Here is a 16,950-nt window from a genome sequence, read left to right as displayed (position 1 = left end):
AAATTCCATATTTCTAATCCCCAAAGAATTAACAAATATACAACAATCATTATCCCAATTCAGTAGTAAATCACACTCTCATTAGCTCCCCAAATCCAACTCAAAACTAACTAACAAAAAAAACTTAAACAAGCTTAATCTTCAACATAATTTTAGCAAAAATTCAAAGGTTCTAACTAGTATCCTTACCTTAAGTGGCCTCCAAATTCCCTCTTGTTTTCAGCTCCAATTTCCAGCTTGAAACCCCTCTAGATTTCCTTCTAGGTCTCCAATTCCAAGCCTAAGCTTCTGCTGCTCCTTCATCCTTAGCTCTCAAGCCTTAAACTTCTTTCAACAACCTCAAAAATTCAATCATCAAGAGAGAGAGAGGGAGCAAGCCGTGAGGGAGAAAGAGAAATGAGCTGAGAGTCTTTTTTTTCTTCCTCCTTTACACTATTCTACCACTTTCTATTATATTCTAAAAAAAATCCGAGTATATCCTTTGATAGCCAAAAGACCCTTTTGCCCCTCTACACTAATTAATCATTGGGTCAAAATAGTCATTTGTTCTTAATTCCCATTAATTCCTCAAGTGTTCCTAGTATCCACGAATTAATCCCGTCTTCCAATTAATTACCAACTATTTATCCAATGTCTAAAATATCCCCAATATATTCCCTAAGTTCCCAAAAATACCCCCAGGCTCCCCCGCACCGGGTATAAACCCCTGCCGTGACTATTTCACCAATCCGCTCGTTAGGACCGTCTCGAGTCGTATACTATGAATATATCCACATAATAATGTGGTCTCAACAATTTATCACACATAATTACATTTATGCCCTCAACAGTCCAAAATTACAAATATGCCCTTAAAAGCTACACAGGGCCCACATGCATATTTAATACTCATTAACATGCATTTAATCATTTTCACATAATCATATAATCATGCATGCCACATAATCATGCATTTTATCATTAATTCACATAAATACCAATTATGCCCTCCCGGCATACTAATCATGGCCCTTAAGCCTTATTAGTAATTTTGGGTCTTTACACATCTCTTGCATGGTGTTGGTCTCGTATTGGCAAAACCACCTGGTATGCATGGACGTCACCTCATTCAAAGGCATGAATCCTCAGGGGGGGGGGGGGGGGGGTGGGAGTTTTCTCTTTGGGTGGTGAAGGAAAATGTCGATCAAATCTTGGTAATCATGTAATTTCTCCTCCGTCCGTTGAGGAGTGATGGGGAAACCCATGTGTGGTTGGGACTAACTCCCTCCCCTACATGCTTAGCATGATAAAGGGCTATGGGGGATTTACCCTGAGGCATGGAAGACAATTCTATCCCTGCCTCTAGCTTCGCCTCAAGCTCCTCGTCCTCTCGGGCCTCGGCAGTGGCCTGGACAACTAGCACTGTCCCCACGTGCTCCTCGTGCATCCTTTGGTTGTACTATAGGAGCACTTGCCTGCCACATACTCCGTATGAATCCTGGCATCATCCAATGACTTCTTCGAGTCACAGAAGCTGGACAAGCTCATGGGGCTTATACGTTAACTCTCCTATAGAAGCCCATACTGGCGCAGATGAGCCTCTGTGATAAGGAAGGCGATTCTCATCTCCTCATCTGGGAGGGTTTTCATTTTTTGGAACCTCGCATGGTAGGCATCCACCTGAGGAGTGCAATAGAAGGGATCTGCGAAAAATTCAACTCCTAAGGACCACCCACAAGGGGAGGAAAACTTTTCGAAAACAATTCGAGGAGAAACTTACCAACCCTGGCAAAGTCCAGGAGTAGGGTGGGATTGGTCCGCGTGGGCAAGCCATTTGTCCAAAAGAAGTGGTCATTGTAGTCCCGCAGTGGCTCTCATTTCCGCTCGAAGCCTTGTAGGATGAACTTGGGTACGTATACTTCATCAAATTATAATATCAGTCACGATTACCCCTCTTCAGGCAAGCTCGGAAACTATAGACATAAAGGATCTCTGTCCAAGAGGGGGCTAGTCCTACCTCCTATACAGAACGAACAACCCTGATAACACCTTATATCCATTTGGGGATAGCTGGAGGGGAGCTATACTAATGAAATTCAAGAAGTCGGCATAGTACTGGTGGAGAGGTAACGTGGCTCCCGTCTAGAGGTGAGAGGCATTCCACGCTCTGAGGTCATGGACGCTCTAGTGCGCCCTCTCGTTCTCCTGGGACAAGCGCATCAGCATGTCCCGTGTATCCACTTCGTAGTGGGAAAGGATCTTGTTAAGCCCCCCCCCCCTCCCCCCCGGTTCCTCAGCTTACTTGGGAGCTCCTCCACCTCGTAGCCGTTGGCAGTATAGGTTTTGTCCCCTGGCATGGGACCCACCGGAGTGTTGTCTTCCCTCACTATGAGGGCCCTGCTCTGCTCCGCAACCTTTTGTTATATCTTCTCAGGAATTCGTCCCACATCTCAAAGATCTTGTGGTTGAAGTATTAGAATCCTTGTCGGTGGAGGTGATGTAGCTCTTTGGACATCTAAAACAAAACCAAGCAGTTAGTGCCTTGACCAGAAGGAAAGCAGGTCAAAATGAGAGACCCTAAACTACTGCTTGGGGAATGGAAGAGAAAGAATGCTAAGGGACTGGGGTGTCCTCAGAACCAATAGATTGGTGCCGAAGAACACCACCAGATTTCATGAACCTCGCCGAAATCTGGAAATTTTCCAAAATTTAGTCGAATGTCCAGAATCACAAAAAAATGCGTAAAGTGCGGAATAGACCATTTAAAACACCAAAGTGGGCCTAAAACAACTAAAAATATGTCAAAAAGACCTCTAAAGGCCAAAAACATCAAAGCCCTAAGCATGCAACTACACATTGACAAACCAGAACTTAGAAACAAGAACAGGCCGAAGTTACTTACTCAATATGAAGTGCCTATAGGTGTTGTGTCGTGTGCAAACCTAAAAGTGCTTCTTGCTACTCAACCAAAAGAACGAAGATTCTCTCCAATCGTCTAGGTCATCGGAGACACAGATGCCGGTGATGGTTTCAGGTTTTGGGAGTGGTGAAGCTTTGGGTCGAGTTTGAGAGCTCTGATATTTTTTGAATTTCAAATGACCAAAGTGAGTATGTGAGGGGCAGCTCTTGAGATTTATACTCGAAGAGCTTGGGGTGGAAGCAACTCCACCCCGGCCGTTGATCACCTACGAGGTAGGCACTCGAGTGTGATTCAACGGTCATGATAATCAAGGCACGAATTGTGATTATTAGCATGGGAAAAGGTAGCCTCGGGTACAGGGCGAAGGGATGCTTCAAGTACGGATTGGACGTCTTGGGAGTAGAACGAACTCCTCATTAATTGCACTGATTGATGGGCCCAGTAATGGAGATTCAACACGTGGTTTCACATCTTTCGAGTATGATGTCATGAAGAGCTCAAGAGTCATATCTCGAAGACCCTTGAATTTACTGCTCTCAGACTAAGTCTCCACTGTCCGAGGACAAATGAAGACCTAGGGGCAAAAGTTGTCCGTGATTTCATCATTGGACATGTGGCAATCATTAAAGAAGTAATTAGGCTCCTCGGGAGGATAGCAAAGCTCTATAAAGCTCGCTTAGAGCTCCTCAAAGTGTAGTATCCTCCCAAGAAATCGAGTTCCATGTTTTAGGCATGGATGTCTCCAAGTGAGGCCATATTCTAAGGACAATCCTAGAGATCCTCCCGTCTTCTTGATCCAATAGTCCTCCAGGTATAGGGGTGTTGTCCTCAGGCCTGGAGGGAGCGCCATGTGTCAATCATTGTAGCCTTAGGCCACCACAAGATTGTCTGACAACTTTTTGGATGCCTCAAGTAATGGCTTCGAGTTCATACACTTGACAATTGGTATTTCCCACAACGCCGCCTGATGTGGGAAAATGTGCAGTCACACCTTGATAGTATTAGGGGCATGTCTCTTGCAAATTTGATGGGCTGCAACTTACGAAGTAGGCCCCCTGTGAAGGCATGGACCCACAGTCTTTATTAGAACAATCATAAGGGTTAAATAGCAATTAACTCCCCAAATAATTGGGCATATTTGTAATTAATGAAATTAATGACCTTCAACCCCTATAAATAGGGCTTGGATATCATTGTAAAAGGGTTCACAACTTTTGTACTCAGAACAATATAAAACGCTGCCTAAGAAAACCCCCATTGAAGCTTGCCATCTCAAGTTTCAAGCACTCTAATACTAAAGACACGTGGACTAGGGTTGTTTTATAACCTAAACCATGTAAAACCTCGGTGCTCATCTTCATTATTTTCTTTAAGTTATACTATTAAGTTGATAGAAGAAAAGGCAGTCAACAGAAGGCATCTCAAACCCTTTTGGGTTAATACGCTACTCTAGCCAATGCCCCTATCAAGGAGAAAGAGTTCAGGGCAGTGGTGAATGATGCCACCATGCTGGTCTGCAAGCTGATCAAGGAAGGTCAGACTTTGTCCATCAAGCCCCGAGGTCCTCTCAAAAGGCCTCTTCCGGTCATTGAGGAGGTCGAGGAAGAGGAGGAGGAGGTCCCACTGTTGGTGCGCAGGGAAAACAATGCCAAAGGCGGGCTGAATAATGACCCAGATCGCGCTGAATCAGGGGTAGCAACCGGCACCTCCGGCCAAGGTAATAAGGATAGTGAAATAAACAGAGCTACTATCAGTTTTGTATTAAACCAATTCTATCCAAGGCAAGTTGCGAGTACACATCCTGATGATCCGGATTTGAATGTAATGTTGCAGCAGTGCGTTGACCACTTGGTCGTTTGCTACGACTTAGCCTACCCCAAATATACTGTAGTAGTAGACAATACCTTTCATTTTAGGTCCACTAGTTTTGAATAGTACGATACTAATATCTGACCTGGGTGTACCTTAGAAGGCCAAATCCTTACCCCGGCATTAGGCAGACTAAGTATGATCCCAGCTCGGATGAAGAACTCGAACCTAGTGAATCCCATGCAATAATTATATTAGAGTCTCCCCCACCCTCAGCCATAACAGAGTTAGAGGTTGCATCCAGCCCGGTCTATAATCCAGAGCTGATCGTAGTAGTTTCCTCCTCTAGTTCGGAGGGTAGTGTTCTTACACTTTTTACTTCATGATTTTCAGAGTTAGTTTTTTTTTCTAAATTTTATATTCGTTCTTTTAGAAGAAGACATGAACCTCCTGGACATCTTCAGCTCCGGTCCTGCCATCAAGAGGGAGAGAGTTTTAAATAAAGTTGCTCCTAGAGTCAGAGTTCCAGCTAGATCTCCTGCTAAGGCTAAGGGAGCTACCTCCACCCAGCAGCAACCCCAGTCCTCAACAATCCCAATCCTCTGTGATTACGACTATGAAGGTTCCTCCCCCACCTCCTTGTGATTCTTCATACATCCCCCAAGTTATCCAGGCCGCAGTCCTAGACGTCACAATGCCAGCTCCCCACTTCGAGGCAGAAAAGCATCTAGAGGCCCTACGGGGTTCGCTTCAGCAAATCACGAGCCATCTGATTGCCCATGTAAACCAAGTCAGCTCGAGGGAGCTGGATAATATCAAGGGGAACCTCTCCATGAGTGTAAGTTTTGGGGATGTCTCTAACCATAAGTTTTGTCCGCGTTGGGGATGTCTCTGACAGTAAGTTTTGTTCTTACTCTTCATTTCTTAACTTCTTTGATTTCGCAAACTGACCTCTTATTTCTATCACAGTCCTACATTGCCCAGATCCAAGCCATCGCTTGGGTCTATTTAGAACTAGAGGAGGTTAAAAAAAAACCTTGGACACCTCATATAATAACGAGAGAATAGCTAAGGCTCAGACTTTGGAGGTGATCCAAAATCGTGACTAGCTTTAACAGGAGGTCAAGCTGCTCAAGCTGAAGACCACTGAGGATGAGGCCAAGATTGAGAGGTTCTAGTCCAAGGCCAAGGAGGATGTTGCTCGGATCTAGGAGCTTGATATGAAGGTGAAGGAGCATGGGACCAAGCTAGAGAACTCCTTGGAAGGGATGTTCTATTCGGACTAGACTTTCAACCAGGAAGAGGACTTCTCATTTCTTGATGCTGAGCATTGGGGGCATTACCTCGCCAAGTACCAGGATTGGTTGGTGAAATAACCCACCGAGACGTTCAAGATGGCCTCCATGGCTGGAGGTGTAGACGGAGAGGAAGAGGTTTCATCCTAGGGGCATGCTGGTGGAGCTCAAGAATGAAAGGCTCTTCTATATTTTTATGGTTGTTTTTTATATATTGGGGGTATTCCAATCCCCTTGTACTGACGCCTTTTATATTGAGAAAATTTCCTTAGGGATTATTACGAGGTTAATTATCCCCGTCCTTAATTTACATATACTTCTTGTATATATGTTCATTTTTTTTATGCTCCATCCTTTTGCCATATCCTTTTACTATTTATTATCGTGTTTATTAGACTTTCAAAGTCTTTATACACTTGCATAGTTGTAGGGAGTGCTTTTTATATCAATACATATGCTTGATGGCTTGACGAGTTAACTTCAGGTCATATACGTTATGTCCAGAAGTTTGATCACCTATTTGCGCATACTTGTTAGGCTTCAGGCCTCGGACCTGGTTTAGTTCCAGGATTTTTTGTACCTAGTTAAATTCTAGGCTTTTTGTTTTGCTTTGAATTTTCTTAACTTAGTTCGCATCCGGAATTACTTTGAAAACTTGAGCTTAAAAGCTGCAAAATTTCCAAATTTCCAAATTCTAACTTGCAAAATTTTTTCCTAAATTTGTAGAATATTTCAAAGAATATCGAGGGTTATATATGCCCCCAAGCAATCAGAATTTATAAATATTCTAGAACATTTTTATACAATTAACTCATGCTAAACAACCTTTTATTAATTCAAATTCAAATAAAAGACATGGCTTTTATAATTAAGCCTTACAAGGGATAATATAAATGGATCCTAACAAAATTTCCTGTTACTGCAAGGCATCCCAAGTTCGTGGAACCACCTCTCCATTTAGCCAAGCTAGTTTGGAGGTCCCTTCTTGCAAAATTTCCACAATTTGATAGGGTCTTTCCCAATTTGGCCTAAGTACACCATCCTAAGGGTCTTTTTTGGCTAGGAATACTCTTCGAAGCACCAAGTTTCCCAGTTTGAGTCCTCACTCTTTGACCTTTGAATTGAAGTAACGTGTCACCATTTGATGATAATGGGCGAGCTGCAAATGAGATTTTTCTCATCGCTCTTCAATTAGATCCAGGGGTGCATTAAGTAGATCGTGATTTCCCTCCTAGTCAAAGGTTCTTTGTTTGTGTGATGTCAACAGAGTCTCAACTGGGAGTATGACTTCGCTTCCAAAGGTTAGGGAGAAGGGAGTGTGCCCAGCTAAGGTGCAATGTGAATAGATCGCTATAGAATTAAGTTTCGTTGTCTGACGCAATCTGTTTAAGGAGTCCAAAACAGCATATTATGTTCTTCACTATGAAGTCTAGTACCTTATTTGAGGTTATAGTCGCCAGTGGTTCCGCCTCGACCCACTCTGTAAAATAGTCTATCACGACCACTGCATAATGAACTCCTCCTTTTCTAGTAGGCAAGGAACCAATTAGGTCGATTCCCCGAATTGCAAATGGCTAGGGGAAGAAATCATGGTTAACTACATGGGTGCAACTCGAGCAATAGTGGCAAAGCGCTGGCACTTGTCTCACTTTAAGACATATGACGTCGAGTCCTCTTTTAGTGTGGGCCAAAAATAGCCCTGTCTTAGTACCTTCAAGGCCAAGCTTTGCCCCCCAGCATGGTCACCGCAGAATCCCTCATGGTTCTCTTTAAGTATAACATGTGCTTCTTCGGGCAAAATGCATCTTAGAAGAGGCATGGAATGACCTCGTCTGTATAGAATCCCCTCAACCATAATATAGCTTAGGACCTGGTACAACAACTTTCGAGCGTCCTTGCGGTCTTCAATTAATTTTCAAGTTGTGAGGTATTCCACTATTAGCTAGATAAGCTACCATTTTGATTCCTCGAGCTTGATATTCTCCTAACACTTGATTCACCACGAGCTAAGAATCACTAAAACATTGAATTGCTTTCGCATTCAGCTCCTTTTCTATCCGAACTCCAGGCAACAAAGCCTCATACTCCACTTAGTTATTGAATGCTTCAAAACCTAATCTGAGAGTTGTATGGAAGCAATGTCCTTCAGATGTGATCAGGAGTATTCCAACTCCAGATTCGTGTTCGTTGGATGATCCATCAATGAAGAGTTTCCACAACTCTTATACTGGTTCCCTCATAGGCTCGTCTTGGAACCCAGTACATTCAGCTACGGAATTAGCGAGCGCTTGGTCCTTTATTATTGTTTGTGGCTTATATAATATCTTGAAGTGACTGAGTTCGATAGCCTACTTTAACAGACGTCTCGATACTTCAAGTTTTTGCAAGACCTACCTTAAAGGTTGATCGGTTAAGACGTGCATGGTGTGAGACTGAAAATATGGCATGAGCTTCCTCGAGGCCAAAATCGGGCAGTGCACGAGTTTCTCAATCAAAGGATACCAAGATTCAGCTCCAATAAGCCTCTTGCTTATGTAGCACACTGGTTTCTATGCCTAATTTTCTTCTCGAACTAATACGGCGCTAACCGCATTCTTCGTTATTGCTAGGTATAGATAAATACACTCCCTAGCAACTGGTTTTGACAATATGTGGGGGGGTTCAGCTATATGCTTTTTTTAGATCTTGAAATGTTTATTCGCATTCTTCTGTCCATTCAAATCATCTATCTCTCCTGAGCAGATTATAGAAGGGGAGACATTTGTCTATGGACTTGGATACAAATTGATTTAGTGCTTTCTAGTTACGCTCTGGACTTATTTTCGCGATCTCGGTGACGAATCTCTAACAACGATCTCATATTTTTCAGTATTTGCCTCAATCCCCCTCGAGTTTACCATGAAACCCAAGAACTTCCCCGATGAGACCCCAAAGGTACATTTCTGGGGATTCAACCATATTATACTTCCTCAGAACGTCGAAACATTCTTCCATATCAGATACATGGTTACTGGGAGTTTTTTATTTGACAAGCATGTCATCGACATACACTTCCACGTTCTTTCCGATCTATTCAACGAACATTTTGTTAACTAGCCTCAGATACATTGCTCCAGCATTCTTTAGCCTGAATGGCATGACTTTGTAGCAGTACACATTGTGCTCACTCATGAAGCTGGTGTGCTCTTGGTTCGTAGGGTTCATCGCGATCTGGTTATATCCAGAATACACATCCATGAAGGACATGAGCTCGTGGCCGACTGTGGCGTCAACTAGCTAATCTATTCTTGGTAGGGAAAATAGTCTTTTAGACAGACTTTGTTGAGGTCAGAGAAGTCAATGCAGGTTTTCCACTTTCTGTTTGGTTTCAAAACCAGAACAGGATTGGCTATCTAGGTCGAATATTTTGCCCTTCCTAATGAATCCACATTTTAGTAGGCAAACTACTTCTTTTTCTAGAGCTTCTCCTCGCTCTTTTCCCAAAAGTATCCATTTTTTATTGCTTTGCAGGCACATTTCTGTCCAAATTTAATGTATACATAATCACACTCAGCCTGATTCCCACCATATCTTCGTGTGACCAGACGAAGACGTCAAGGTTTTTCCTTAGAAACTCAACTAGATCTTTTTTTTCATTCAAGATTTAGATTATTTCCGATCTTTATAATTCTCGAAGGTGTTTATGGATCGAGGATTACCTCTTCTAACTCCTCTAAGGCCTGGAGCTCAGATCGATCTTCACCTATTATTGGATCTAGTTCCTCTGGTTGGGCAACCTCATTTTTTGCAATCTGAGGTTCGTCTGCCTCTTCAACAACTACCATTGCCTGAGGCTCCTCATTTTCTTTGATTATCACCATGGCTTGCTGCACAGGTTGTGATTTTCCCTTCATGGAAATGCTATAGCATTCCCTAGTAGGGAGCTGGTCCCTTCTTACAGTACATATCCCCGAGGATGAAGGGAACTTCATAGCCAGATGGCGAATAGAAGTTACAACTTCAAATGTCATTAATGTTAGTCTTCCTAAGATTGCGTTATAGGCAACTGAAAAATCGATCACTATGAACTCAAGCATTTTAGCAATAGCTCGTGCTTCTTCTCCCAGAGTCACCATGAGCTCGATTGTCCCGATGGCTGCCATTCCTTATCCCAAAAATCCGTAGAGAGTCATGGAGGTCGCTTTAAGATTGGCTACTGATAGCCCCATCTTTTCTAGCATGGACCTGAATAGCACGTTCGTCGAGCTTCCATTATCAATTAGGATTATTCTCACTCTCTGATTCGTGACCTGAATGATTATCACCAGTGGATCATTATGCAGGCCCTCATCTTGTGGACACAAGTAATGGGGTCACCTGCAATGGTGGCTATATCTCTTCCTTCAACACGAGGAGGGATGATCTGGTTGCCTGGAGCTAGGAGAGATGGAAGTGGATATGCTTGGTGTCTCTGAGCTAGTTGAGGGTTTTGCACAACTAGTAGATTGGGAGCTACCCTGTTTCGAGCATATTGTGCTAACGACCCAGCTCAGATGAGTGTCTCAATCTAATCTTTCAATTGACAAAAATCGTCAGTGTTATGGCCAATGTCGTTATGAAAACGAAAAAATTTGGTTGAATCTTTCTTTGCCCCCTGACGTTTCACGGGCTCTGTCTTCTTCCACGGAAGGCTGGCAGAATTAGTTAGATAGATATGTTCTCGCGTATCTGTTAGGTTGGTATATGCAATGAATATGGAAGTGTAATTCTGTCCGTGCTTATTCTTCTTGGACCTGGTCTGGTTGCCCTCGCCATTCCCATTTCTTTTGTTACCCCCTACCTGGTTGTTATGGGCATAGGCTGAGTCATGGCTATAACATCCGTCTCCACTCCAGCGGGTTGAATGGGATTTTGGCTAATTCTAGCGACTGCAAACTCTACTTCCTCCATGTTAATCCATTCCTAAGCTTGGGCCAAGAACTCGTTTGTATTTTTTACTCATTTCCTTTGAAGCTTTTTCCAAAATTCACCTCCCACGGTGATTCTTGACCACATGCCCATGAGTTTGGCATTATCATCAACATCCCTAGCTCGAGCTGCTATATTTGTGAACCGCTTGATGTACGCCTTATGGGATTCAACTAGTTGTTGTTTTATATTGGCCAGGGAGTTTTCCTCTACTCGAACTTCTTTCACATCTCAAAATTGGTTTTTGAACTCAGTCGATAACTGTTTGCAGGAAGTGATCAAGTGCCTTTTAAACTTGTTGAACCACAATTTGGCTGGTCTTGTCAAAGTGGTTGGGAACAGGACACAACGCAAGTCGATGTCGACGTTGTGGGCTCTCATCAAAGTGTTGAAGGTCCCGATGTGGTTCGATATATCATTAGTTCCATCGTACGTGGGCATGCTTGGCATTTTGAAGCCAATGGGATATGGAGTTGTTGCAATGTGGGGAGCAAATGGCTCGAGCTCCTTATCAGAATCACAGTCATCCACATTTTTCCCAAACAAAAGTCTTTTCATCTGTTCCTCCATCAAAGCCAGCAGTTTAAGGGTTGAATCCTTCGTCTCTAGGTTATTTGGGAATTGGTTATCAGCTCTCATCCTAATCTTCACGTTGTACAAGTTATTGTTCCTCCAAGCTGGAGCTTGGTTATCTAGGACATTCCCATTATCATGCACAATTGAAGGATCTCCCATTGCCTGAGTATAACTCAGATTGTTGTTATGGTGTCCTCTCTATGCGTTCAAACGTTCACGCAAATCGGACTGAGGGTTGGAACGTAAACTTTAAGTTAAGCTCAACTGATTTCTCAAATTGCTTTCTTGCCTTCGGGAGTTATTGCAAATATTCTCCGATCTACCCCCATAATGGATTTTTGTCTAATAGTTGTCGTTCATGAAACTCACTACTCACGATTGAGGTCGTTGGGCTTGATCGTTTTCGTGAGGTCGCGGGACGTACGTATCTTCTGCGGATACAAAATTTCTCCTATCGTTCTCGCGAGCTGGAACATTTCTTTGCGGTCGCGAGGGTGTTGGATGGCGTATAGGTGATGGAGGGTCCCTTATTGGTGAGGCGATGCGCCTCCCTCAGGGCGTATCAAGCTAGTTTGCCCGTTATCTACCCCTATGTTGCTAACTGAAGGCAACGTTCCTTCATTTCTTTGCATCTGGACTACTGGTCGAGGCATTGGGGGATTTATAGGGACTTCTAATATTCTTGATGCAGTCCCTGCTTGTCCTGCCTGAATGGGTTGATTCTTGGGGGCGTGAGCTGTCTATTCATTCTTGCGATTACTAGCAAGCTGGTTATTTATGTGAGTCCATTCAAATGGCACGGAGCTCGGGGTTGTTGTTCTGACAAAATGACTCATGTTGGGAGGATTATTCTTGTGTGATCGAAATCGGCAGAACCCATTTTGTCTCCTTCCAACACTCTTGTCAGTTGTAGGAGGAGGTAACCGAGCCATTATCTCATCTATTCGCCTGGGAGAGTTGGCTTCTCAATTGGGTATTCTCCATTTCGATGGCAGTTAGATACATTGGATTTGGTTTTTGAGGATGTGAAGCTGAGCTTCCAGTATCGTCCTAGTTCGTGTGTTGCTTTCCAGGACGACGTTGTATGAAGGTGCCCTCTCCAGTAGGGTAAGCCGTTCGGTAATCATCGTGATCACCAGGTCTCTCTGATTTGTTGTCACGCATAGAACGTGTTACCACCATGATGACTATTGGGGTCGAATATTTTCTGACAAACTTCAAGCCTAATCTGCTATCAACAAAAGCATCAATATGTTGATGCGGTTTTTCACCTATAGGGGACTGAGAAACCTAAAATTAAGAGATTAGACTTATAATAAACTGAAAGTATGAATGCACAAGATTTTACGTGGTTCAGTGGTTAAAATCCACCTAGTCCACGGGTCACTCTAGTTTTTGTTTGGAAACTCTTGAAGAAATTATTTACGACAATTTCTGCAGGGTTTTAGCATACAAAAAGTCGATCCATTTTACTATCAATTCCCTCTATATTTATAGGGAATTGTGGTGGAAAATATTGGGTAATGGTACAATAAAAGGTAACTTACAAGATTGGGTAACTTCCCAAATAATTGAATACATAAATGCCCTAATTATCCAAGTTGAGAGATGTGAAAGCATAGGTAACGCAAGTTGGTGAAGTGGCGTTAAGCATCCCTAGCGATACGAAAAGAGAGGTCGTGATGACATCATCTACGTCTGTACTACTCCTCATGGAGTAGATCCCGCGTCCAACCAAGTCTTGGACCAGGGAACAGGATAATTTCCACTACCACTGGCAGGCCAGCCGGGTCGTGAACTTTATTCTGGGTTTTGAATTAATGCCGATTTCTTTTTGGGTAACCTAGTGTATTCATATCTCAATTTGAAGTTCCTACATGTAGCTACTTTATGTTTTACTAATAAAAATATTTGATAGCACATTACCATTATACTCATTAGCTTTTTTTAAAACTAATTTTTCAATCATTTTAAAGACTAGTTGATCAATATTGTTCTCTCTAAAAGTTATTGAGCTCCCTATAGTGTACTCCACTTCACTCGTAGGGAACATATGGCTATTATATCGGGCATGTTAGGAGTATGTCCTAAAAACATATAAAAGATATTTATTATTTCGATGAATAAATAAATACAATGGTCTATTATTGTTATATTTAGATTATTAAATTACTGTTTGAATAATTTTGTAAATATCAGAAAAATTTCATATTCATTATTGAGGATGTGATCTTTTATTAGTACGAGAGAATTAAGAACACATGAATGAATAAAAATAGTTAACAACAACAAATTGAAGTTATGGAATTCTTTAATTGGGGTTGTAAGTACAGTTTGTTGAGTATCATGTTGATACAAATAATCTAGATTCGGATTATTGATGTGGTAAGACATCTCGGTAAAGGTGCTTTATATAATATAATTATATATGACATGGACCGATATAAATAAAAGTCTTTATCCAAAAATCATTTAACAATAAAGACTTGTAATTCATATCATAACTGACGATCATTTATAGATCAACCTAAATCCTGAGTGTTCATGAACTCCTGTTCATGTTTATTAAATCTTTTGATTCATTCGTTAAGGTCTCTTCATAGAATGAGGATAATGACTTTTGTTTTGGAGATTTGATATCATGGATGGCTGGAAACATGTATCAACTATACGGAATCTAATCTTTCCTAACGGATCGTATATTAGTTCCCTTAAGGGTTAATTCTGGAACTGAATGATTTTGAGCTCAAATCTATAATTAGATTATAGATTAATTATTCACTAGTGAATTAATGGTACTTAAGGAATAAGAAGTAAATTAGAAAGGTAAAATGGTAAGAATTCAATTCTAATTTATGAACTAATTAATTAGAGGGTTGAACTATTGTAAGATGGTTATATCAATGGACAGCTTAGAATAAGATTTCTGTAAAAGTATATCTATAACATAAAGAGTGCAATTCTGAATTTATAGTGGAGAAATATTAGAATTAGTAAATTAACTATTATAATAAAAGAGTTTAATTATTTAGTTTCAATTTATTGGAGCTTAATGTTATAGGTCCATGGTCCCCGAAATGGCTCAAACAAGCACTGACAAAGGTAAATACAAAAATGGGCAAAATGACTTATTTGATAAGTAAAATATTTTTCTATGCACTAAACATAATTATTGTATAATTATGTGTAATTAATTAATTATTGGATTTAACAAAAATATAATTAATTTTGAATTAATTTATTTTTGGGATTTTTGGTATTTAAATAATAAGAAAAAATTGGGAAAAATCACATGCCTTCCTTGGCATGTGGTACACGTGTAGCACAATGCACAGTCAATGTGCTACACGCATAAGAAGCTCATGGCATTTTCTTGGTTCCACAATTTTAGTTATTTAAATATTAAATAAATAATGAGATATTGTAATATGATTAAAATATTATTATTTAAACAAAATCTAATAACTGAATAGTTATTTTCAAATTGTTTAAAATAACTAATATTTTATTTTTAATATATTGGATATATTAAATATAGGATATCAGTTTTTCAGAACGATACTTTTCAGGGATAGAAAATATATCGTGAAATCTCTCTGAGAGAAAGTGAACAGTGATACAAGCATAGGTCACTATTCTTCACAAACTTAGGTCCAAACTTTATCAGATCTCATGTGTTGAGAACATCTGATAAATATTTTTGCCTATTATTTTGTATAGCAAGCTCACACTCGTTCTTTGTGTGCTAAGAACATTTTGGAAGATCTTGGTGTGAGATCTCAAGGATTTTTGCCATACAAAAAGATAGCAACAAGGAATGACTTGAGGTAACTTTCTATTCATATCTTTGATTTAATATATATATATGTGAAGAAGTAGATCTATAAATCTTGTGGGATTAAATTAACAATTTTGATTGTTGTTCTGCTGCGTATAATCTCTGATTTGATCTATAAAAACCAATAAATGGTACCAGAGCCATCTTCACATATATATATATATATATATATTGAATCTGTGTGGGTTTAGTTTTATGCATTTATTTATTTTTGATGAATGAATGGATGGCTTAATATGATTGAATGCATGGGAATGTTGAATCGTTAATTGTATGGTATTTTTGGGTTAGGATTTGTTTATGATTAGATCATTGTGTAAGCCATAAATGGGCATAAGATTTATGTAATTTTATTTGGTTTTTGAGACCATAAAATTGTATTTTTGTTCACACAAAGTCAAAACGAAGCCCGGGATTCAGAATTCAACAACTGTTCCTCCGAGGCCACCTTTCGATTCGTACGGATCCGTACGGTTCCGAACAAAATGGCCCCGGCAGCACCAAATGGTGCCACGTGTCCCTGTCTTGCTGGTCGATAATTTTTTTTATTATTCTGAAATTATTCTGTTATTTTTTTAATTTTTAAATGTTAAATATCCTATTTATTAGAAATTTGATATTTAAATAATGAGATAATTTTGTTATCCTAACAAACTTTTTTGAAAATATTATTTAAATTTTTTTTTTTTAAAAAAATAACAGATTTTAATTAAATTTATTTTAGATTTAATTAAAAGTTGTTTTAATTAAAAAGGAAAATAAAATAATGATTATTTAAAAATTTTGTTTTAATTAATCAAGATAATTAGAAAATTGTTTTCTTATTATTATTCTGGACCAACAACAACACATATCCTACCGAAAGTAAAGTAAAGAAGCCCGATGGAGATTAAGGCAGTTTTATTTTATTTTATAAAGAGGTTGTAAAATTAGAAATACCCAAAAGCACTCGGTTCAACATTTATTTGTTATTTATTTATTTAAATAATTTTTTTCATGTAATTGATAATTATTCATGCATTTTGTGCCAAACATAAAAAACCCACACAGTCATTATCATGCATCTCATTGGTAGAAACATGATTATTAGGATTGTCTTATATGTATATATGAATTATTTAAAGCAGCTATTCCACAAAGTAACAAAAGACAAAAGGTTTCTAAAGAAAATGACACGTATCTTTGGCACTTAAGATTAGGCCATATTAGTCTAGATAGGATAAACCGGTTAACTAAAAATGGACCTTTGAGGGAACTAACAGTTGGAACCCTACCGGTTTGTGAAGGAAAATTGACTAAACGACCTTTCACTTCGAAGGGAAATAGAGCCAAAGAACCACTAGAACTTATACATAGTGATGTATGTGGTCCAATTAACTTTCAAGCTCGAGGTGGTTATGAATATTTTGTCACATTTACTGACGACTATTCTAGATACGGCCATGTTTACCTAATGCTTAAGAAGTCAGAAACTTTTGATAGGTTTAAAGACTTCAAAGCCTTAGCTGAGAAGCAATTAAGTAAATCTTTAAAGACACTCCGATCTAACCGTGGTGGTGAATATTTGGATTTTGAATTCAAAGATT

Source organism: Humulus lupulus, chromosome 6 (genome assembly GCF_963169125.1).
Source record: "Humulus lupulus chromosome 6, drHumLupu1.1, whole genome shotgun sequence".
Lineage (NCBI taxonomy): Eukaryota > Viridiplantae > Streptophyta > Magnoliopsida > Rosales > Cannabaceae > Humulus > Humulus lupulus.
Note: the sequence above shows the minus strand (reverse complement) of the source record.